The 23,185-nt window shown below is 44.8% G+C and overlaps 1 protein-coding gene and 1 pseudogene across 2 annotated transcripts in view; one reads left to right on the forward strand and one right to left on the reverse strand.

Annotated features, from left to right (window-relative positions):
- LOC131394240 (adhesion G protein-coupled receptor E1-like) overlaps positions 1-23,185 on the forward strand; it is a 737,363-nt pseudogene that overhangs the window by 708,660 nt on the left and 5,518 nt on the right.
- LOC131394485 (zinc finger protein 558) overlaps positions 1-23,185 on the reverse strand; it is a 141,499-nt gene that overhangs the window by 77,917 nt on the left and 40,397 nt on the right. The window lies entirely within an intron of this gene.

Here is a 23,185-nt window from a genome sequence, read left to right on the forward strand (position 1 = left end):
AAGATTTTATTTATTTATTTTTTTCCCTTAAAGCCCCAGTAGATAGTTGTATGTCATAGCTGCACATCCTTCTAGTTGCTGTATGTGGGATGCGGCCTCAGCATGGCCGGAGAAGTGGTGCGTCGGTGTGCGCCCGGGATCCGAACCCGGGCCGCCAGCAGCGGAGCGCGCCCACTTAACCGCTAAGCCACAGGGCTGGCCCTATCTCTTACGTTTTCATGGCACTTTATAAAGAGTTTTCCTATGATGTCCTATCCTACCAATTGATGCTGGCATTCTCGCTGTGCCCCTCTATTTATTTCACGCCCCACATCCCATCCACTGGCAAATCCTGTTAACGTTACCTTCAAAATAAATCCAGAATCCTAGCTTTCCATAGCTCCCACCTGGGTTGTATCCACCATCATCGCTCGCCTCGACAAGTGTGGTCACCTCCTCCCTGGTCATCCGGCCTCTGTCCCTCTACAGTGCATCTTCCAACCAATGGCCAGAAGGATCACGTTAAAGTCATGCTCTGTCCTTCCTCTGCTCAAAATTCTCCCATGCTCCCCTTTTGCTCTGATAAAATGCTGAAGTCTTACAGTGGTCCAGCAGATCCTGCATGATCTTGCTATGTCACCTCCTCCCACTCTCCATTTATCCACTGTACTCCAACGACATCGGCCTCCTTGTAGTTCCCCAAAATCACAAAGTGTGGTCCTGCCAATGGGCCTTTGCACTTGCTGTTTCCTCTGCTTTAATTAGCTTCATAGCTCACTTACCTCCTTCAGATCTTTGCTCAAATGTTACCTTCTCAGTGAGGTCTTTATCATTGAGCACCGACTATGCACCAGGCGCTATTCTATGCACTTGGGATGCAGTAGTAAGTAAGATGGTCACACATCTCTTCTGGGGGCTCACAGTCAATCAGGGAGAGAAACTTTAAACAACCAATTACAAAAGTTTTTATGTAGAATTATCTTAGATATTGCCTGAAAATTTACTCCATTTCCAGCCAGACCTACCTCTTGTCATGTAGAAGTAATGAAAATCATGCACTTAGGGTTTTCACCGGCCTGATGCTGCCATTCACCGGCTGTGTGCCCTTGGGCAAGTTACTTAACCTCTCTGAGGCTCAGTTTTCCACATCCATATAATGGAAGTTGTATTAGTTTCCTATTGCTGCTGTAACAAGTCACCGAAAACTTGGTGGCTTGAAAGAACAGAAGCGTATTCTTACAGTTCTGGAGGTCAGAAGTTTGAAACGGGTCCCACTGGGCTGAAATCCAGGTGTCAGCAGTGCTGCATTCCTCGCTGGAAGTTCTAGGGGAGAATCTGTTTTCTTGCCTTTTCTGGCTTTTAGAAGCCAACTGTATCCCTTTATTCGTGTCCCTCTTCTTCCATCTCCAGAACCAACAGGGGCTGGTCAAGTTTTTCTCACATTGCTTCACTCTGACTCTGTCTCTCCTGGTTTCACCTTTCTCTTATGAAGATGCTTGTGATTGTGTTGGTCCCACCTGGATAACCCAGGCTAATCTCTCCATCTCAGGGTCAGCTGATTAACAGTCTTAATTCCATCTGCAACCTTAATATCCCTGTGCCATGTAGCATAGCATATTTGCAGGTTCCAGGGATTTGGACGTGGTCATCTTTGGGGGGGCCATTATTCTGCCAAACACAGAAATGATAGTGTCAAGTGAGTCCCTTCCCTAGCACCTGGAAGCCTGCCCCCACCTGTGGCTTTGTCCTCCTGGAACTCACAGTGTAGTAGAGGAGATGATCACTAAAAAGCTAACCACTCAAATAATCCACCAATTATAATTTTGATAAGTGCCATAAACAGAGAGCACAGGGAGCTATGGGGGAGTCAGGGAAGGCTTCTTGGAGGAAGTGACATTTAAGCAAGAACTGGAGAATGAATAGGAGCTGGCCAGGCAAAGCAGAGGAAAACAGAACAGCATGTGCAAAGGCCCTGTGGTGGGGAGGCTAGAAATGGAGAGTGAAGAGAGATGTGGTTCGGTCTGGTCACTGGGGACTTTCCAGGTCATATTAAGTAACTTGCATTTTCATTCTGAGTGCAACAGGGAGTGTTGTAGGCAGGGGTGGGGGTGGGTGATCAGATTTGCATTCAGAGATGATTGCAGGGAACAGTGGAGGGTGTAGGGGCTGTAGGGGATGTAGGGGATGCAGCATCCAGGGGAAGATCTGTACCAAGCATAGCCATGGAAATGGAGAGATGTGGGTAGATGTCGAATATTTGGGAGGAAGAATCAATGGGGCTTGGGAACTCACTGGACATGAGTTGAGGGCCAAAGAAGTAAACGGAGGTACAGAGATGTGAACTTCACTTGTCCCAGGGCTGGGGTGGCTAGGATGTAGTTTTGACTGTTTCCATAGAAACCAAATGACAACAACTTAAAATGTTTATCTCTTAGAAGTTTATTCTTCACCCTCTCATAAATCTCCACTTTGAGGATGGAACAAGGTGACAGGGCTACCTCGTCTGAGATCTTCTCAGCTCCCAGGTGCCTTCCATCTTGTTGTTTCTCCGTCCCTCGGTGTGGAGGTTTTCCAAAGCATCATCCCCACGGTTATGGACAGATCACCTCATTCTGTCCATGTTCCAGCCCAGGTGAAAGGGAAAGGAGAAGTGAAGACCATGCTCCTTCTTTTTAAGGGTGTGGCCAAAAGGTGCACATATCACTTCTGCTCATTTCCGTTGGCTGGAACTTAGCCACATGGCCACACGTAGCTACAAGAGAAGCTGGGATTGAAGCTTAAATGGGTGGTCATTTTAATAAAAGGAAGAGGGGGAGATGGGTGTGGGGGAGTAGCCACCATTCCCTGCTTTGATGTTTCCTGTGGGAGCTTTAACCCAGGTGGTCCTTGCTCCAAAGGCTGCAGCTTTGACTCGCATACTCTTCTGTCTGGAGCTCTGATGCTCACAGAGTGGTCCATGGACTGGCATCATCAGTATCAGTCACAGGCTTGTTAGAAATGCAGAGACTCAGGTCCCCCAGACCAGCTGAATCAGCACCTGATTTTCCAAGGTCTCTCGGGGATCCCAGGTGAGGCAGATGTTGCTGGTCTGCGGACCACACTTGGAGAAGCAAGAGTCCAGATCAGTACTTCTCACACTTCCTGTGCACACACATCACCTGAGGATCTTGCTAAAATGCAGATTCTCATTCAGTAGATCTGGGGCAGGGCCTGGGGTTTTCTGTTTCCATCAAAATGCCAGGCGATGCTGATGCTGCCCACCCACGGACCACACTTTTGAGCGGCAAAGTCTAGGGTCTGTAAGGTCCTTGACTAACCAGTTTCCTAGGGCTGCTGTAACAAGTTATCACAAACCATGTGGCTTAAGACAACAGAAATTTGTTCTCTCACAGTTCTGGAGGCCAGAGGTCTGAAATTAAGGTGTCAGCAGGGCCGTGCTTTCTCTGAAGGCTCTAGGAGAGAATCTGCTCTGTCTCTCTCTCAGCTGCTGGTGTTGCCAGCAATTCTCGGTGTCTCTTGACTTGTAGATGCATCACTCCCATCTCTGCCTCTGGTATCACATGGTGTTCTCCCCAAGCCTGTCTCTGTGCCTCTTCTCCTCTTCTCATAAGGACACTAATTATATCAGATTAAGGGACCATCCTTCTCCAGCATGATCCCACATTAACTTACATCTTAATTGCATCTACAAGGACCCTATTTCCAAATAAGGTCACATTCTCAGGGACCAGGTTTAGGGCCTCAACATATCTTTTTGAAGGACACAATTCAACCCACAACGGTCGCCTTTACTCTCGAATGCTGGCTTCCCTTGCAGCCCCGCTCTGGTGCACTAACCCGAAATCTTCCTTCTGTGCTGCCTAGAAACGAATGAGTGTGTGGATATCACTGTCTGCCCAGCTTATGCAACCTGCACCGACACTCCAAAAAGTTACTACTGCACTTGCAAACAAGGATTCCTGTCCAGCACCGGAGAGACAGAGTTCAGGGGCTCAGGTGTGGAATGCAAAGGTGAGTTCATACCCCCTCAAAGGTGGTAGGAAAATCAAACAGAAGCTAGCTGGGTAGTAGATGTGGGTACTTTTTGTTTCTTCCCCAAATATGATTTCCTCCATCCCTCCCTGCCTCTCTCTCTTTCTTCCTTCTTTCCTTCCTTCCTTCCTTCCTCCCTCCCTCCCTCCCTCCCCCCTCCCTCTCTCTCTCTCTTTCTCTCTTTCTTTCTTTTCATTCTTCATTTCTCTCTCTCTCTCTCTCTCTCTTTTTCTTTCTTTCTTTCATCATGAGAATTATTCCTGGTCACAAAAATTTCCAATGGTTAGAGGCTAGCACTAGGATGAAAATGAAAATAAAAATCCTACTATCTGTCAACATCCAGAAATAATCACTGATTTCATTTTTGGGGTGTGCCTTCAGTCACCTCTCCAGTAGATAATAAGAATTTTTAACATTTATTGAGTGCCAGCCTGCGTGAGAAAGGCTTTATGTGCATCATCACATAAAATTGACTGTAAGCATTGTGATGATCTCCAATGTCCAGATGAGAAATCTGAGGCTTGGAGAGCTGAAGTGATTTGTTTAGGGTCATGCAGTTGAACTAGGATTCAAACCCAGGTCTTTCTGACTTTACTGAGGATCTCTCAAACACGTGGCTTAGTTGCCACACTCTAGTTAAGGGGTGTTGGGGAAGCATGTTTAATCACTCTAAACCTCAATGTTTCCATCTGTAAAACGGGTGTATAAAAGTATGTATCTCACAGGATAGTTGGGAAGATTAAATGCAACAATGTATGCAGTGTGCTAGGCACATGTGCAGTATCAGGGCTATATTAAAGTAAATAATATAAACTGACATAATTCCCAGAAAGAGCTAAGTTCTTTGTCTGCATTCCTTATATTTAGACCCTTATTCTCTTGATAGTAAAGATCTGATTATGCCTCTGAATAAGACCAGACGTTGGCAAAATTTTCTGTAAGGGAACAGAAAGTAAATATTTTGGAGACTGCAAGGCTTATGATCTCTGTCATGACTACTCAGTGCTCCAGTTGTGGTGCAAAAGCAGCCATAGATGATACAAAAATGAATGGACGTGGCTGTGTGCCAATAAAACTTTATTTACACGAACAAGTGATGGGCCGGATTTGACCTATGGGATGTAGTTTGCTGAGCTCTGAAGAAGAGAATGCATTTCTATCACTGTGGTTTCCAGGGAGCCCCAAATGTCCTTCTTTATCTTTGAGCTACAGTTCATGGGTTATTCAGTCAGCTCAGTAGTGCTGGTGGGCCCTGGTGTTTAAATTTGGTGTGAAATCAATGTTCCCCATCTAGAAAGTGATGGATACTATAGCAAGGATTTTGTCCACTGTATGTCTTTGACCTCCAGCATGGTACCTGATACATTGTGAGTTAAATAGATATTTGTTGAATGAAGGAACACGAACTTTAATCTTTAGTCAACTCCAATCATCCTTCTATTGACAGGCACTTAGGTTTTTCTAATGTTTTACAACTTGAAACGAAGCTGAATGAACGTCCCTGTGATCTTATGTTGATGTACAGTGGCAGCTCCAGATATCTCTCTAGGAGAGGTGCAATGATGGGGAGCGAGCTATAGGAGACTTGTCTTGAAGGTGTGCTTGCATGACAAGTACATAGCAAGTGTTTATTTGGGGTGACTTGGCAGAGCAGGGCTGAAGGAAATTAGGGGAGGGCCCCCCACGATGGTACCATGACTGCACAATTCTGTGAGTGCTTCAGGAAGTAAATTCCTAGAATTGGCTTTGCAAGGTGTTGAACCTATGTATTGTTGGGTAACAGACCACCGGCAAACTTAGTTGCAAACAACAATCATTTATTTTGCTCATGAATGAATCTGCTATTAGGGCTGAGTTTGGAGAGGATGGCTTGTCTCTCTTCCATACAGTGTCAGTTGAGCCTCAACTGGAGGCTAGAGGATCCACTTTGAAGAGGGTCTACTCACAAGGCTGGCGAGGTGGTGCTGGCTGTTGACTGGCTCCTCCCCCAGGGCTGTGGGCTGGATGTCTTAGTTCTGCCCCATGTGAGCTGCATTTTCATGGCTGGTTGGGCTTCCTCAAAGTATGGCAGCTGATTTCCAAGAATGAGCATCTCAAGAGAAGAAGGAATTACATTATATTTCTACGACCTATCATGACATTCTTCTGACTCAGCATGGTATTTTTATGACCTGGTGTCACTTCCACCATAGTCACAAGCATGCTCAGATTCAAGGGGAGGGAATATAGACCCCACTGCTTATGGATGGAGTACCAAGGTCTCACTGAAAGAAGGGCTTATGGGAGGGAAACATTGTTTCAACCATCTTTGGAAAATACAATTGGTAGCACAAGATGAAGCAACTTTGTAACTCTGACTCTTTCTCTATCCAGATATAGATGAGTGTTCTCAAAATCCCCTACAATGTGGTCACAACTCAATCTGCAAAAACCTGCCAGGGAGGTACAAGTGCAGCTGTTTGCGCGGTTTTTCTTCTCCTACTGGAAACAACTGGAACCCTGGAAAGCCAGGTCGTTTCGCCTGTACAGGTAAAGCTCTCAGGATCTCAGGCATGGTCTTTGGTGGAAAGCTATCACTGAGTTGGGTACATGTGTTTCTCACTGTAGACACCCAATCTTTTGTCTGCTCACTCTCCTCCACTGCTCCTCAGACATCAATGAATGCCTCTCCAGTGGAATCTGCCCAGAGCATTCTGAGTGTTCCAACTCCTTGGGAAGCTACAGGTGCAGCTGTCGTGCTGGGCTCTTCTCTAACAACTCCGCCTGTGAAGGCACTGAGGGCCTGCCCTTCTTTATTTACCTACTTTAAGAATCACCTCATTTGATGGTCCTTTGAGGCAGGGATCATGATCCTCACTTTAGGAATGAGAAAATTGAGGCTCAGAGAGGTGAAGTGACTTGCCCAAGGATGCACAGCTGTTAAGTGGAAGAACCAGGGTTTGAACTCCTGTTGAGGCGCTACTGTGACTTAAGCAGTGGGTCAGGCAGTACTTGAGAGTAATAGGGGGCTCTGTCCCTACAGCGATTTTATCCTCAGGGGACATTGGCAATATCTAGAGACATTTTTGATTGTTGCAGCTGCTGGTGGTGTTGGGGTTGTGTGTGCTATTGTCATCTAGTGGGTAGAAGCCAGAGATGCTGTTAAATACTCTACAATGCACAGAACAGCCTCCCGGCAAATGAAAATGATCCAGTCCCAAATTTCAGTAGTGCTGAGGTAGAGAAACTCTGTCCTAGGGAGAGCTCAGATCCAAACCTCATCACTTTTTCCTAAAAGATATGTGAATTAAGACCTGAGAGTTACCCTCACCCCCCTTCCCCTTCCATATTAAATCAGTCATCATGTCTTAGGGTATCTACCTGCTAAACATGTCTTGAATCTCTCCACTCTTCTCCATCCTTGGATCAGGATTCATCCGTATTGCAGCAGCATCCCCTCTGGTCTCTCCCTTTCTGCAGTCTTGTCACCTCTATCTATCCTCCACACTGCAGCCAGAATGTTCTCACCAAGACATCAAGGCTCCATCTTCTGGAGTCTAGTGTGGTTCTATTGTTCTCCACATTCATTTATAGGAAGGGTGACTCCATCCAGCAGGGCATGGAGTGATCCAGCCCTCATCACATCCCCTTGACTTGGAGTCACAGATATTTGAAGTCATCTCTGATTTGTCTAGTCCATTTTTAGCAGTTAGCTGTTGCTGAGTAACAAATCACCCTGAATGACAATGGCTGAAAAAACCTAACATTTATTTAGCTCTTGATTCCATGCATTGGTGGTTTAGGTTGGGCTCTGCTGGTCAGTTCTTTGGGTCTCAAACATTCTTCGTGTGTCTGTGGTCAGCTGTGGTTGGGCTGGGCTGTCGCACATGACTGGGGCTCATATGGGATGATCCATGTCTTCCATCCTTCACTAGGCTAGTTTAGGGCTTGTTCATGTGGCAGAATCAGGAGGCCCAAAGCATGAACAGAAGCAAAGAAGCCTCTAGAGGTCAAAGTTAGGAACTGCGCCACATCACTTCTGCTGCATTCAATTGGCCAATGGAAGTCATAGGGCCAGGTGGATTCAGCGGTGGGAAACAAACTCCACATTTAAAGAGAGGAGTGTCAAAGTTACGTCATACTGCATAACCTGCATCCTGAGGTGTGGATACAGGGGTATATACCGGGCCATTGAAGTATCACTCTCGTGGCAGATATCTTTTGGATGGATGAAAAGATGGAAAGCTGGATGCATAGATAGGTGGACAGCTGCTTGGATAGATGGCTGGATGGCTGGCTGGCTGGCTGGCTGGCTGGCTGGATGGATGGATGGATGGAAGGATGGATGGATGGATGGATGGATGGATGGATGGATGGATGGATGGAAGGATGGATGGATGGATGGATGGATGGATGGAAGGATGGATGGGTGGATGGATGTATGTATGACACAAACAAATGAACAACAACAAAGAAATAAACAGTGTACTTTTTTTGTCTATGCTAAAAAAGAAAGACTACAGCCTTTCTGCAAGCTATGATCATTATGTTTGACATTATTGTCATCCTTTTGCTTACATACCACTGGCCAGAATTTATTTTAACCACGACACCTACCTGCAAGGGAGGTTAGGAAGAAGGGGAGAATGTGGGTATTGGGGAGCCTCAGCACTGCGTGCCACGAGCTAAGAACACGTAGAGCGAATCTCCACTTGCAGTCTCCTGTCTTCATTTCCTCCTCTGCCTTGATCTGGGTTTTCTCTTCCACTCTCTAGATGTGGATGAATGTGTGGATCCCAGAGCCTGCCCAGAGCATGCGACTTGCCACAACAGCCCTGGAAGCTACTATTGTTTCTGCAACCCAGGATTTGTTTCTAGAAGTGGAAACACGAGATTCCTTGGTCCTGGAGGGACATGTGAAGGTAGGTGGAGGGATCTGTTGGGGAATCAGGTCCAATTCTGTTTGCAAAGACAGCAGTGGTGGGAGAGGAGTCGGGGGAGGTCTTGGCTGAATCATTCATTCATACATTCATTCACTGATGCACCCTTTGACCAACACTTCTTGAGCATCCACAATACACCAGGTTCTATTCTAGGGATGGCGGACACAGCAGTGACTAACACAGGCAATAATATTTGTTCTCCTGGAACTTATCATCTAGTGTGGAGGGAGATAGATAACAAAAAATAGATGCATGAACATCTTGTGTGTTAGGAATAGTTAAAGGAGATGAAGACAAATAAGGCAGGAAAGGCAGATAAAGGGTTCTAGGGATGGGATTCTACCACTTTTAACAGAGTGGTAAGGAAAGGCCGTGCTGAGAAGTTGATATTTGAGATAAGAATGAAGGAGTGAGGGAGTGAGAGATTGGGTGTCTGGGGAAGGATGTTCCAGGAGGAGGGAACAGCAGGTACAAAGGCCTGGAGGCAGGATCCCAGCTAATGCGTTAAGCTCTCTCATACATGTGCTCATTCAGTCTTCCCAGCAACCTGATGGTATTGGTTGTACTCTACATCAATTTCACAGACGAGGAAACTGAGCCTCCATTGTGGTGGAATCACCATCCCAAGGCCAAATAGAGAGGATGTAGGAGAGTCAGGATCTGAGTGTGCCTAGATGTGACTTCACACCCCATGCTCCCAACCACCATGCCCTTCTGCCTCCAAATGAGGCTGCAACCTCTGGCAGCTCAAGGTGGGCTTGCGTAGGACACACATTGATTTAATCCCCAAGTTCACAGACTCTGAGACTCAAGACAGCCTGGGAAGCTGTCATGCAAACGTTCCAGAGCAAGACAGAACCTGGATTCCAATCCTCGTTGTGCCTTTCACAAGCTATGTGACAGTGCAGAATTGTGAAGCCCCAGTTTCCTCCTCTGAAAAGTGGAAATATTAGTTTATAGCTCATAGGGGTGCTAGGAGGATTCGTGGAGCTAATGCATGTAAGAGATCTCTGTCAATGCCTGCCACAAAGAAAGCTCAACATATTAGTAGTTAATTTTTATTTTAGTAACGTTTGCTTGCATAGTACTTACTGTGCTCCAGGCTTTGTGGTAGGTGCTTTACAGAGGTCACCTTATTTAGTCCTCTGAATGACCCTATGGGGTGGGTACTATTATCCTCATCTGACAGATGGGGAAACTGAGACACACAGAGATGAATTGTCTTGCACATTGTGTTAGGCAGCTTGGGCTGCATCACCAAGTATTATAGACTGGCGGCCTTAAACAGCAGAGATTTATTTTCTCACATCTCTGGAGGTCAGAGGTCTGAAATCGAGATGTCAGCAGGGCCGTGGTTTCTCTGAAGGCTCTAGGAGAGAATCTGCTCTGTGTCTCTCTCCCAGCACCTGGTGTTGCCGTCAATCCTTGGGATTCCTTGAGCTGTAGACGCATCACTCCAATCTCTGCCTTTGTCATCACATGGTGTTCTCCCCAAGCCTGCCTCTGTGCCCCTTCTCCTCTACTTATAAAGACACCAATCAGATAAGATTAAGATTAACCATCCTACTCCAGCATGATCCCATGTTAACTTACATCTTAACTGCAACTAGAAAGACCCTGTTTCCAAATAAGGTCACATTCTCAGAGACCTGGTTTCGCACTTCAACATATCTTTTTTCTCTATGCCAAGAAAAAAAGACTACGGCCATTTGTGCAATCTGTGATCATTACGTTTTGAAATTATTCATCACCCTTTTCCTTACATATTATTGGCCAGAATTTATTCTCATGGTCCCACCTAACAGCAAGGGAGGTTAGGGAGAAGGGGAGAATGTGGGTAGTGGGGAGCCTCAGTGCTGTGTGCCACAAGATAAGAACATGTAGAGCAAGTCTGCACTTGCAGTCTCCTGCTCTCATTTCCTCGTCTGCCTCAACCCAGGTTTTCTCTTTCACTCTCTAGATGTGGATGAATGTGTGGATTCCAGAGCCTGCCCAGAGCATGCGACTTGCCACAACAGTCCTGGAAGCTACTATTGTGTCTGCAACCCAGGATTTGTTTCTAGCAGTGGAAACATGAGATTCCGCGGTCCAGGAGAGACGTGTGAAAGTAGGTGGAGGGATCTGTTGGGGAATCAGGTCCAATTCTGTTTGCAAATTCAGCAGTGGTGGGTGATGAGTAGGGGCATGTCTCGGCTGAGTTCAAAGACTTTTCTGCAAAGCTGATGCTAATAATCATTCATTCATACATTCACTCATTGATTCATTCATTCCTGCACCTTTCGACCAATACTACTTGAGCATCTACAATACAGCAGGTTCTATTCTAGGAATGGTGAATACAGCAGTGAATAACACAGGCAATAATATTTGTCCCCCTGGAAATTATCATCTTGTTTGCAGGGAGATAGATAAAAAATAGAAGCACGAACATATTGTGTGTTAGGGATACCTAAAGGAGATGAAGACAAATAAGGCAGGAAATGTAGATATAAAGTTCCGGAGGTGGGTTTCTAATTTTAACACGGTGGTAAGAAGAGGCCGTGCTGAGAAGTTGATATTTGAGACAATATCTAAAGGAAGTGAGGGAGTGAGAGATTGGGTATCTGGGGAAGGATGTTCCAGGAGGAGGGAACACCAGGTACAAAAGGCTGGAGGCAGGATCCCAGTCAAGGCACTAAGCTCTCTGTTTCGTGTGCTCATTCAGTCCTCCCAACAACCTGACGGTATTGGTCATATTCTACACCCATTTCACAGACAAGGACTGTGAGCCTCCACTGTGGTGGAATCACCCTCCCAAGGCCAAATAGATAGGAGGTAGGAGAGTCAGGATCTGAGTGTGCCCAAGAGTGACTTCACACCCCATGCTCACAACCACCATGACATTCTGCCTCCAAATGAGGCTGCAACCTCTGGCAGCTCAAGGAGGGCTTGCGTAGGACAGACATTGATTTAATCACCAAATTTCCAGACTCTGGCACTCAAGACAGCCTGAGAAGCTGTCATGCAAATATTCCAGAGCCAGACAGAACCCGGATTCCAATCCTCGTGCCTTTCACAATCTATGCGACGTTGCACAATTTTTGAGTTTCAGTTTCCTCCTCTGAAAAGTGGAAATATTAGTTTATAGCTCATAGGGCTGCTATGAGCATTCATGGAGCTAACACATGTAAGGGATCTATGGCAATACCTGCCACAAAGAAAGCTCCACATGTTAGTGGTTAATTTTTATTTTAGTTAAGATTTGCTTGCCTAGTACTTACTGTGTTCCAGGCTCTGTGGTGAGCGCTTTCCAGAGGTCACCTTATTTAATCCTCTGAATGACCTTGTGGGGTGGGTATTATTATCCTCGTCTGACAGATGGGGAAATTGAGACACACGGAGATGAATTCTCTTGTCCATTGTGTTAGGAAGCTCGGGCTGCATAACAGAATATTGTAGACTGGCGGCCTTAAATAACAGAGAATTATTGTCCCACATTCTGGAGGCCAGAGGTCTGGAATCAAGGTGTCAGCAGGGCCGTGCTTTCTGTGAAGGCTCTGGGAGAGAATCTGCTCTGTCTCTCTCTCCTAGCTTCTGGTGTTGCCTGCAATCTTAGGTGTTCCTTGACTTGTAAATGCATCACTCCCATCTCTGCCTCTGTCATCACATGGTGTTCTCCCCAAGCCTGTCTCTGTGCCTCTTGTCCTCTTCTTATATGGACACCAATTATATCAGATTAAGGGACCATCCTTCTCCAGCATGATCCCACATTAACTTGCATCTTAATTGCATCTACAAGGACCCTATTTCCAAATAAGGTCACATTCTAAGGGACCAGGTTTAGGAACTCAACACTTCTTTTTGGAGGACACAATTCAACCCACAGTGGTCTCCTTCACTCTCAAATGCTGCCTTCCCTTGCAGCCCTGCTCTGGGGCGCTAACGCAACCTTTTCCTTCTACGCTGCCTAGATGTGAATGAGTGTGCGAGTTCCACCATCTGCCCAGCTCATGCAACCTGCACCAACACTTTGGACAGTTACTACTGCACTTGTGAACAAGGCTTCCTGTCCAGCACCGGAGAGACACAGTTCGTGGGCCCAGGAGTGGAATGCAAGGGTGAGTTCACATCCCCTCAAAGGTGGTCGGAAAAGCAGGTGGAATCTAGCTGGGTAGCAGATACAGATGCTTTTTGGTTTTGCCCCAAATATTAATTATTTATTTATTTCCTTCCTTCCTTCCTGCTTTCCTTCCTCCTTCCTTCCTTCCTCCCTCCCTTCTCTCTCTTTCTTTCTTTCTCTCTCTCTCTTTCCCTTTCTTTTCTTTCTTTCTTTCTCTTCTTTCTTTCTTCCTTCCTTCCTTTCTTTCCTTCCTTCCTTCCTTCCTCCCTCCCTCCCTCCTCCCTTCCTTTCTTTCTTTCTTCTTTGCATTCTTCCTTTCTCTCTCTCTCTCGCTCTTACTTTCTATTTCTTTCATCATGAGAATTATTCCTGGCCACTAAAATTTCCAATGATTATAGACTAGCATTAGGAAGAAAATTAAAATTAAAATCATGCTCCCTGTCAATATCCAGAAATACCCACTGATTTCATTGTGAGGGCCCACTGTTTGGCCGCCTTTCCATGGAGATAGTTAGAATTTCCAACATTTATAGAGTGCCAGGTCCTGTGTGAAGTGCTTTATGTGCAATGTCACATTAAACGGACTAGAGGCATTTTGATGATCTCCATTGTCCAGATGAGAAAACTGAGGCTTGGAGAGCTGAAATGACTTTTTTAGGGTCATGCAGTTGAACTGGGATTCAAACCCAGGTCTTTCTGACTCTACTGAGGGTGTCTCAACCATGTTACTTAGCTGCCACACTCTAGTTAAGAGATGTTGGTGAAATATATTTCATCTCTATAAGCCTCAATGGTTCCATTTGTAAAACGGGCGTATAAGAGTATCCAACTCCAAGGATAGTTGGGAAGATTAAATGCAATAATGTATGCAGTGTGCTAGGCACATGTGCAGTATTAAGAGCTATATTAACATAAATAATATAAAGTAACATAATTCCCAGAAGGAGCTAAGTTCTCTGTCAGCATTCCTTATATTTAAACCCCAGTTCTCCTCTTGACAGTAAAAATCTGATTATTCCTCTGAATAAGACCATAGGTTGGCAATTTTTCTGTAAGGGGCCACATAATAAACATTCTGGAAGTTGCAAGTCGTACGATCTCTGTCATGACCACTCAGTGGTGGTGCAAACACAGCCAGAGATGATACAAAAATGAATGGATGTGTCTGTGTGCCAATAAAGCTTTATGTACACAAACAGATGGTGGGCTGGATTTGACCCATGGGATGTAGTTTGCTGAGCTCTGAAGAAGATGATGCATTTCTATCACTTTTGCAGCTGGTTTCCAGGGATCCCCAAACATCGTTCTTTATCTTTGGCCTACAGTTCATGGGTTATTCAGTCAGCTCAGTAGTGCTGATGAACCCTGGTGTTTAAATTTGGGGTGAAATCAATATTAACCATATAGAAAATGATGGATACTACAGCAACTATTTTGTCTACTCTATGTCTTTGACCCCCAGTATGGTGACTGATACATTGTGAGTATTTAATATGTATTTGTTGAATGAAGGAATATGTACCTTATTCTTTATGTCAACTCCAAATTGAGTCATCCTTCTATTGGCAGGCACTTAGGTTTTTCTAATGTTTTACAACTTGAAAGAAAGCTGAATGAGCATCCCTGTGATCTGGGAGGGAGCTATAGGAGACTTGCCTTGAAGTTGTGCTTCTATAACAAGTACCTAGCAAGGGTTTATTTCGAGTAACTTGTCAGAGCAGGGTTGAAATAGATTTGTGGAGAGCCACCCCATGGTTCCATGACTGCACGATTCCATGGGTCCTTCAATGAGTAAATTCCTAGAATTTGCTTTGCAAGTGTCCGAGTTATCTGTTGCTGGGTAACAGACCACCTGTAAATTTAGTTGCAAATAGTAATCATTCATTATGCTCATGAATGAATCTGCTATTAGGGCTGAGTTTGGAGAGGATGGCTTGTCCCTATTCCACACAGTGTCAGTTGAGTTGGCTCAACTGGAGGCTAGAGGATCCACTTTGAAAAGGGTCTACTCACAAGGCTGGCAAGGTGGTGCTGGCTGTTTGACTGGCTGCTCCCCCAGGGCTGCGGGCTGGATGTCTTAGTTCTTCCCCATTGAGCTGCATTTTCATGGCTGGTTGGGCTTCCTCAAAGTATGGCAGCTGATTTCCAAGAATGAGCATCTCAAGAGAAGAAGGAATTACATTATATTTCTACGACCTATCATGACATTCTTCTGACTAAGCATGGTATTTTTATGACCTGGTGTCACTTCCACCATAGTCACAAGCATGCTCAGATTCCAGGGGAGGGAATATAGACCCCACTACTTGATGGGTGGAGTACCAAGGTCTCACTGAATGAAGGACATATGGGAGGGAAACATTGTTTCAACCATCTTTGGAAAATACAATGGGCTTCACAAGATGAGGCAACTTTGTAACTCTGACTCTTTCTCTATCCAGATATAGATGAGTGTTCTCAAAACCCGTGACAATGTGGTCTTAACTCAATCTGCCAAAACCTGCCAGGGAGGTACAAGTGCAGCTGTTTGCGCGGTTTCTCTTCTCCTACTGGAACCAACTGGAACCTGGGAAATCCAGGTCATTTTGCCTGTACACGTAATGCTCTCAGGCTCTCAGGCATGGTCTTTGGTGGAAAGCTATCATTGAGTTGGGTACATGTGTTTCTCACTGTAGACACCCAATCTTTTGTCTGCTCACTCTCCTCCACTGCTCCTAGACATCAATGAATGCCTCTCCAGTGGGATCTTCGCAGAGCGTTCTGAGTGTTCCTACTCCTTAGGAAGCTATAGGTGCAGCTGTCGAGATGGGTTCTTCTCTAACAACTCCACCTGTGAAGGCACAGAGGGCCTGCCCTTCTTTATTTACCTACTTAATTAAGAATCACCTCATTTCATGATCCTATTAGGTAGTGATCATGATCCTTATTTTAGGAATGAGACCACAGAGGCTCAGAGAGGTGAAGTGACTTGCCAAGGGATGCACAGCTATTCGGTGGAAGAATCATGATTTGAACTCCCGTTGAGGGCCTACTGTGACTTAAGCAGTGGGTCAGGCAGTTCCTGCGAATAATGCGGGGGCTCCATCTCTATAGCGATTTTCTCTCCAGTGGACATTGGCAATGTCTAGAGACATTTTTGATTGCCACAGCTGTTGTTATTGGATTGTGTGTGCTACTGTCCTCTAGTGGGTAGAGGCCAGAGATGTTGTTAACCATCTTACAATGCACAGAACAGCCCCCCCACGACCAAATGTGATCCAGTCCCAAATGCCAGTAATGCTGAGGTAGAGATACTGTGTTATAGGGAGAGCTCAGACTCAAACCTCAGCACTTTTTCCTAAAAGGTATTTGAATTAAGACCTGAGAGTTACCCTCATCCTCCCTCCCCTTCCATATTAAATCGGTCATCAAGTCTCAGAGAATCTAACTGCTAGATATGTCTTGAATCTCTCCACTCTTCTCCATCCTTTATTCAGGCTGCATCCGTACTGTAACAGCATCCTCACTGGTCTCTCCCTTTCTCCAGTCTTCCCCTCTCAAATCCATCCTCCACACTGCAGCCAGGATATTCTCACAAAGACACCATGGCTCCATCTTCCTGAGTCTAGGGTGGTTCTATTGTTTTCCTCTTTCATTTATAGGGAGGATGACTTCATTCAGCAGGGCATGGAGTGATCAAGCCCTTATCACATTCCCTTGGCTTGGAGTCAGAGATATTCGAAGTCATCTCTGATTTTTCTGGTCCATTTGTAGCAGTTAGCTATTGCTGAGTAACAAATCACTCTGAAAGTCAATGGGTAAAAACTAGCACCATTCATTTAGCTCTTGATTTCATGCATTGGTGGTTTAGGTTGGGTTCTGCTGGTCAGTTCTTTGGGTCTCAACCATTCTTCTTCATGTGAGGAGATAATGAGCCTTCATGAATTCACAGGTAATCAATGAATCTGGATCGTGAATTATGAAGGGTTTAGAGGCAAAAGATGAGCGTAGGTGAGAACAAACTCTCAGGGTCTTGCCTGTTCTAATGAGGAGTTTGGATTTTATCCTGAGCTGCGAGGACCCTCATCAGAAGATTTGCCTGGGTCATAAACTTGCCTCTAAATGCTTCCTTTCTGTAACGACAAAAATGTGTTTAAGAAGGTGGGACCAGAGCCAGGGAAACCCATTGGCTTCAGTCAGTGGTGGGGCTGTGCACTGCAGCTGCAGCCTCAGCATCCTTCATCCTTTTGACTTAGACCAGTTTTCTGCTTAGATATGGATGAGTGTTCCAGGAGCTTGACTCTTTGTGGTCCCAATTCCACCTGCACCAATATCCCGAGAGAACACAGTTGCTCCTGCCTGCCTGGGTTCTTTTTGCCTGATGTTTGGACCCCTGAGAAACCAGAGGCTTTCAAATGTACCAGTCATTCTCCCAGCCATGCTGAGGACTTCTCAATGCATGTCAAACTACTCTGAAATGCAGCAGCTTATAACAACAACCATCTGTTCTTGCTCATGATTCCATGGGTTGACCACATGGTTTTTCTGGGGCACTAAGATGGCTGGCCGGTCCAAAGTAGGCTCGCTTATGTGACTGGTAGTTGGTGCTGATCTCTGGCAGGGCCCTCAGTGGGCCTTTCCACATGGCTTCTTGGGCTTCCTCAGAGCATGGCAGTTGGTTTCCAAGAAGGAAAGTTCCAAGAAGAAGAAAGCAGAAACTGCCAGTTCTCATAAGGCCTGGGCTTGGAAGTCCCCAAGTGTTACTTCTACCACATTCTATTGGTCACAGTCACAGGGCCAGCCTAGATCCAAAAGGAGGGGAAATAAACTCTCCATCTCACTGGGACAGCAACATGTGCATACAGGAAATGGAAGAACTGATGGCTCCATCTTCGGAGGGTCTACCATACAGCAGAACACATTTTATAGTCTTCAATCCCCGGGGAAATGCATGCTTCTTTTCATTAGAAATATTATATTTCTTCTCATTCGTTGATCTTTACTAGCTGCTGACATTGTTAGAAGCAGAACAATAGAGGCATAAAGAGGAAAGGGATCTTAGAGAGATTAACACAGCTCTAAGGGCTCTAGGAACCTTTCAGAATCCCCATCTAGGGCCAGAAAACAAGGCCATGGTCTTCCACTCTCCTTTCAGTCAAATTATCACCTCTTTTATTTGTCTTACCTATTCGGGTTTCACTTCACAAGAAGGAAGGTTTCTTGGGCCAAAAAGTTTTGAAAGCCATGCCCCTAGTCCAGCTCTATATGCAAAATATAAATTGCACCTGTGGTATGTCTGACAAGAGCTCACTTAGTCGATGCTTAAATATTTCTGGAAGTGGGCAGCCTGCGGTGAAAAGAAACCCACTCCTTGGTTAGAGATGTTTTCTGTGATACCAAGAAAAAAACCACTTCCCCATGCCTTCCAACCATGTCGTTTGAGACCTCCAAATTAGTCTACGTTCCTATCACAAAGACTTCTCGTACCAACTCTCCACGGTATTGCCTGGTGCAATATACCATATACTTGTGTAAGCCCCTAGTGTGGACAGTGCCTATTTATCCCTCATGTTTTTTGAGATGACATAGAAATATGAAAGGTTTTGTCCTTACCTCCCTCCTATTCATTTGTTTATTACTTTTATTTCTTTATTTTTTTTTTTTGGTGAGGAAGATTGGCTCAGAGCTAACGTCTGTTGCCAATCTTCCTCGTTTTGCTGGAGGAAGAGTGGCCCTGAGCTAACATTTATGCCCATCTTCCTCTACTTTATATGTGGGATGCTGACCTAGCATGGCTTGATGAGCGGCGTGTAGGTCCACGCCTGGGATCTGAACCCACGAGCCCTGGGCTGCTGAAGCGGAGTGTGTGAACTTACACCACAGGGCCAGACCCCTCCTATTTATTTTTTTCTGAGACATTCTATTCCATATATCCTCTGTGGATCAGAAACCTTCAGAGGGAGAAGTAACCTCTTGTTGCCACAGTGACCATACATCACCCTGTATTGGTTAAGCTGGGGTTTCTCAACTTTTGCACTATTAACATTTTGGGCTGGATAGTTCTTTGTTGTGTGTAGGGCTATTCTGTGCATTAGTGGATTGGCAGTATGTTTGGCATCTACCCCCAGATCCCAGTGACCACGAAAAATGTCTCCAGACATTGCCCAACGTCCCCTGGAGGGGCAAATTGCCCTCAGTTGAGAACCACTAGCTTAACGAAATAGAAATTTCTTACTCCCTTAACCATCCAGTATGGATATCCTTGGTCAATAGGCAGCTTTCCTCCACAAGGTGATACAGGGATCCAGTCCTCTTGCATCTCTGGTTTTCCTATGGTTAGGAACTTGGAATCCTTGGTTTCAGCCAGTGGCAGGGAAAGAGGGAGAAGACACACTCACTTCTTAACCACGTGGGCCCAGGAGTGATATGCCATACCCTCTTCCATTCTATGAGTGAAAGCTAACCACATGGCCCCGCCTAGATGCAGGGGGCTCTGGGAAATGTAGTCCCTTGTTGTGCCGCCATTTTTCAGTGACAAGGCTATGCTTTGGAAGGGGAAGCATGACTTTGTTGGATTGTTGGCCAACTCTGCCTCACTCCACAGATATTGATGAGTGCCTTGATATGTAACCTTTCGGCCAAAGGCAGTGGAAAGTGCCTTTTCAATGCAACGTGCACCAACACGCACCAGGAGCTACTTTTGTACCTGCCACCATGGCTTTGCACCAAGCAATGGACAGCTGAACTTCACAGACCAAGCAGTGGGATGCAGAGGAGAGCAGAGGGTTTGCTGGTCAACCCTGGAAAGAAGGCTATCCCTGTTTCTCTGGGTTTTTTGATCTTTTTGAGTTCTTTGCAGATATTGATGAGTGCTCCCAAGATCCATCACGGTGTGGTCCCGATTCTGTCTGCACCAACGCCCCAGGCTCCTACAGCTGTAGCTGCGTTGTGGGCTTCCGTCCCAATCCAGAAGGCTCCTGGAAACATGGCAACTTCAGCTGCGAAAGTAATCCTCTCCTTATGTGTCTTGGCAATGGAATCTGTGTCTTTCTTTGGTTGTAAAATCCTCACTCTACCCAAGCTCTGGATCCTCTTCTTACTTTCATTCATTCTCCCTTTTTATATTCTTTCACTAATACATTAATTTGATAAATTATTTTTGAAGCATTAATTAATTAACTAATTAGTCAAACAGGCCCCTGCACTAGGTACTGGGGATTCAATCCTGGATGTGATGGACATGATATTTGCCCTCATGTAGCTTATAGTCTAGGGAAGGAAGTAGAGAGCAAACACATAATTATTTAATAATTGAAAAACTGTCACGCCCTTTGGCATATTATATACCCCATTAGTGAGATATATAATATGCTCCAGGCAAGTGACATTTAAGCTGAAGCTTGAAGGAAGAGTAGGGATTATGCAGATGAAGAGTGGAGATCACAGCGTGACAGGTTATAGCATGTGCAAAGGCCCTGAGGCTAACAAAGACTGAGGACAAAGAGAATGGCATTAGCTGCATCTGAGCAGGTGGGCAGAGGTCAGATTCTGCAGGACCTTGTGTGCTGTGTGAAGAACTTTAGTCTTTCTGCTGAGAACAGTGGGGAACCGTGAAAGGTTTATGTTTTTAAAATTATGGATTATTTGATACATTAAAAATATAAGTAATTTATATGGAGGCAATGAAGTATAATAATAAAATGGATATATCCGAGGCCCTTGCCAACATAAGAACCAGAATATCATCAATGCCATTGCATTTTCTGCATGCTTCTTCTCCACTCCGTATATCCTTGTCTTCTCCCCAGAGGGGACCACTCGGAATTTTGTGTTTATAATTCCCCTACTTAAAAAAAACCCTGCCATTTACGTATCCCTAAACAATATCTTGCTTAGTTTTGTTTGCTTTGGAGCTTTACAAAAATGGTATCATACCACATATGATCTTTTTTTTATTGAGATATAATTGACATATAACATTCTATTAGTTTCAGGTGTACAACATAATGATTGATATTTGGATATATTGCAAAATAATCACAATAAGTCTAGTTAACATTCGTCACCCTACATAGTTACAAAATTTCTTTTGCTTGTGATGAGAACTTTTAAGATCTACTCTCTTAGCAACTTTCAAATATGCAATACAGTATTATTCACTATTGTCCCCATGCTGTATATTACATCCCCAGGACTTATTTATTTTATAACTGGAAGTTTGTTCCTCCTGACGACCGTCATCCATTTTGCCCACCCTCCACCCCCACCTCTGGCAACCACCAATCTGTTCTCTTATCTATGAGCTTGGCTTTTTTTTTTTTTTAATATTCCACATATAAGTGAGATCATATGATATTTTCCAGAGTTGCTCTTTTTCACTCAATAATCACACTTCCCAAAGCCCCTGATGTTGTAGCGTGTAGCTGTAGCTTGTTCATTTCCACTGTTGTATAACATGGCAATGGATGCATTTACAGCATGGGGTATGATTGTGTAAATAATAATATCTTTCTGTGGTTGACATTTGATTGGCTTGCTTTTGTTTTCGTCCTAGTGGTTCCCTTCAAGTGTAAAGAAGATATGTTACCCAACAATGAGCAGGTCCAGCTATGCCAAGAGGGAGCAGCGGTGGAGCCTGAATATGTAAGTATTTTTGAAGGTTCCTAGCTCTTGAAGTTGTCCTAGAAGCCACTTAGGTAGGATGTTGTTTTGCAGTTTTAACGAAGACAAAAATATACAATGGCCTAAACCAGATAACAGTTTATTTCTCTCTTTGTAACAGTCTGAGTGTAAGCTGCTGAGAGCTGATGTGATGGCTCCATAATGCTCTGTCATCATGAACACAAGACTCCCTTGTTGTGGTCGAACATGGCTGCTCCAGCCCCTGCCATCACATCTGCATTTCAGCTTGTGGGCAAGGGAGAAGGGGAGGTGACAGGCACTGTCCTTCCCTTCAAGAGTATGACCCAGTATCACTTCTGCTTATACCTCATTGGCCAGAAATTAGTCATGTGGTCACACCTAGCTACAAGGAAAGCTGGGAAGGGAGGACATTTGCTCATCTAAAACTTGGGAATTCTCTTACTAAAAGAAGAAAGGATGTTGGAGTCTCATTACTAGTGAAGATGTTGGTGCTGCATCTGTGTGATATGGGATGCATGTGTGATACATAGCCCCCAGGCCAGGCAAAGAGGAATGTGGACATCTGATTCTCTAATGGAGTCACTCCAGTGAGTAAAGGCTCCATGAGCATCTTCAGGAATTGGTGTAACTATTTTAAATATCAGCTTATAAACTAGCTTTGGAATTGCCATGCACTTTGGACGATTGTCATGTCTTTTTTTCATTGTGGTGAAATACACCTAAAAAATCACCATTGTAAATTATACAATTCAGTGTTATTTAGTACTCACAATGATGTGTAACCACCACCTCTATCTATCTCTAAAACATTTTCATCACCCCCAAAGGAAACCCTGTACCCACTAGCAGTCACTGCCCATTCCTCCCACCCCAACCCCTGGTAAACACTCATCTACTTTCTGTCTCCACAGATGCGTCTATTCTGGACATTTCATATAAATGGAATCATGCGCTATGTGGTCTTTTGTGTCTGGCTCCTTTCACTGAGCAACATGTTTTCAAGGTTCATCCATGTTACAGCATGTGTCAATGCTTCATTCCTTTTTACGGCTGAGTACTATTTCATTTGGACCACTGTTTTTTCACACATTTCCCCATCTTTTTACCCCATTAAATGGTTTTGCTGTCTACGTTTCTTTTGTTGTTCATGGAAGAGAAAGGAGCTGTGGTTCCAATTCTGATCAAATAGTGAGTTTTTATTTCTCCGAGAATTCGAGAGACTCACGAGACCTCAGGAATTTGGGACCACCCTGTATGGTGGGCTTGATGGCCCAATTTGTACCTTACATGCTTGGGGGATAGACTGATCAATGCTCACGAATGCTTTTCCCTCGGGGGCACAGGTTTCTTTTTGTGCACTAATGAACACCATCTTCAGCATCCTGGACAATACCTGTGAGAACAAAGCCACCGTCGTTTCTCTGAAGGTAACGAGGAAGTCTTTGTAATTGTGTTTCCAGTTTCGAGCATCTTGTGGGACACTTTGGGAGCAGAAAGTCCTCTTTATAATTAATCGACTGTGAGTTAATAT

This window comes from Diceros bicornis, chromosome 30 (genome assembly GCF_020826845.1).
Source record: "Diceros bicornis minor isolate mBicDic1 chromosome 30, mDicBic1.mat.cur, whole genome shotgun sequence".
NCBI classification, from domain to species: Eukaryota; Metazoa; Chordata; class Mammalia; order Perissodactyla; family Rhinocerotidae; genus Diceros; species Diceros bicornis.